Source organism: Lipotes vexillifer, unplaced genomic scaffold, assembly GCF_000442215.2.
Source record: "Lipotes vexillifer unplaced genomic scaffold, Lipotes_vexillifer_v1.1 scaffold205, whole genome shotgun sequence".
NCBI lineage: Eukaryota > Metazoa > Chordata > Mammalia > Artiodactyla > Lipotidae > Lipotes > Lipotes vexillifer.
In genome coordinates, this window is record NW_006781396.1 from 1556644 (window position 1) to 1557993 (window position 1350).

General features: G+C 40.0%; 1 protein-coding gene across 1 annotated transcript in view; it reads right to left on the reverse strand.

Moving 5' to 3' along the window:
* The window catches only part of CDH23 (cadherin related 23), a 403130-nt gene that overhangs the window by 19109 nt on the left and 382671 nt on the right, over window positions 1-1350 (reverse strand). The gene's annotated exons all lie outside the window — the stretch shown is intronic.

A 1350-nucleotide genomic window follows, 5' to 3' on the forward strand; every position in this document is an offset into this window, starting at 1 on the left:
GCAGGAATTTTGCTAACCTGACACGTGCCTAAGCTACCTAATTCCTCCTAGTGGCTCATGGTTTTCCTGTCTTCCTTTTTCCGTTTTCCTCAGAGGCATACTGAGTTAATCATACCCTCTGGTTCACCGCACACTATGGTCACGGGCACTGTTCTTGTTTTATGTATGTATCTATTCCCTTTTATTCTCATACTCCTCTCCCCTTGGGCAATGTATTAAAGTGTATTTTTTATTTGAAGGTGTTCCCGAAAATCATGTATTGTTTTTGTGTATGTATTTTACACTTATGCAGTGGGATTCTGGTATATACAACCCATTCTATTTCTTATTCTTTTCAGTAGGCACTTGTTTTTAAGGTCTACCCATGTTTCTCTGTGTGCGTCTCGTCTGTTGCTTCTAACAGCTTCCTGGTATCCCATGATGTGCACCCATCACATTTTACTCTCCAGCATCCCAGGGATGGATGCCTTGGTTGCCTCCAAGTTCCTGTCACCAATAACACTGCAGTGAACATCCTCAGATAGCCCCATTATCGACCTGAGAGTTTCCTTGTCACATATACGCAGGAACAGAATCGCTGGGTCATGGGGTATGAGTGTACTTTGTGTTGGACTGCCGTCTACATGTGAAATTAGTCAAAATTCCTACAGCAGCATAGGATGTTCCCACACTGTCACCAATACTCAATACTGTCCCGGCATCCTAATGTCTGCTAATCACATACGGAAAACCAATATCTCACTGATGTTTTACTATGCATTTCTCTGAATAACAATGATTTTTAGCCTTTTTTCATAGCCATGTTAGTTTTTCTGTCACTCCTCTGGGCCTTCCAAGAAGGACACCTGTAAGTTTGTCCCATGTCCCCTCCTTAACTCCCCAAAGGAGCAAAAACACTGAACTTTTGGAAAAATGGTAAAACCATCAAAATTATAATAAGCTGCGTAAACCATGAAAGATAAGCCACAGTTCGCTTTGTTTTGTGACAGTGTAAGAAAATCATTAAGGGCATACACACACACATATGTAATATAGAAATATGTATGTGTGTGTATATATATCATATATATTTTTCTGTATTATATACATATATATGAAACTTAGAGACAACTTAAATGGCCCGGATATATACGAAGAAAGTGTTCAACCACCCGGTTATTAAAGAGATGCATATATAAAACAAGGTGCCATTTCCCTATGAAATTACAAACACGAAAACTGTGTAATATCTAATGCTGTCAAGAGTGTGGCGACATGGGCACTCTCATATAATACTAGTAGAGTAAGAGAATCAGACAGAGAGGGAGCTGGTCAAGGGAGAAGGAAGAAGAGAAGGGAGAGAGGGAAAGA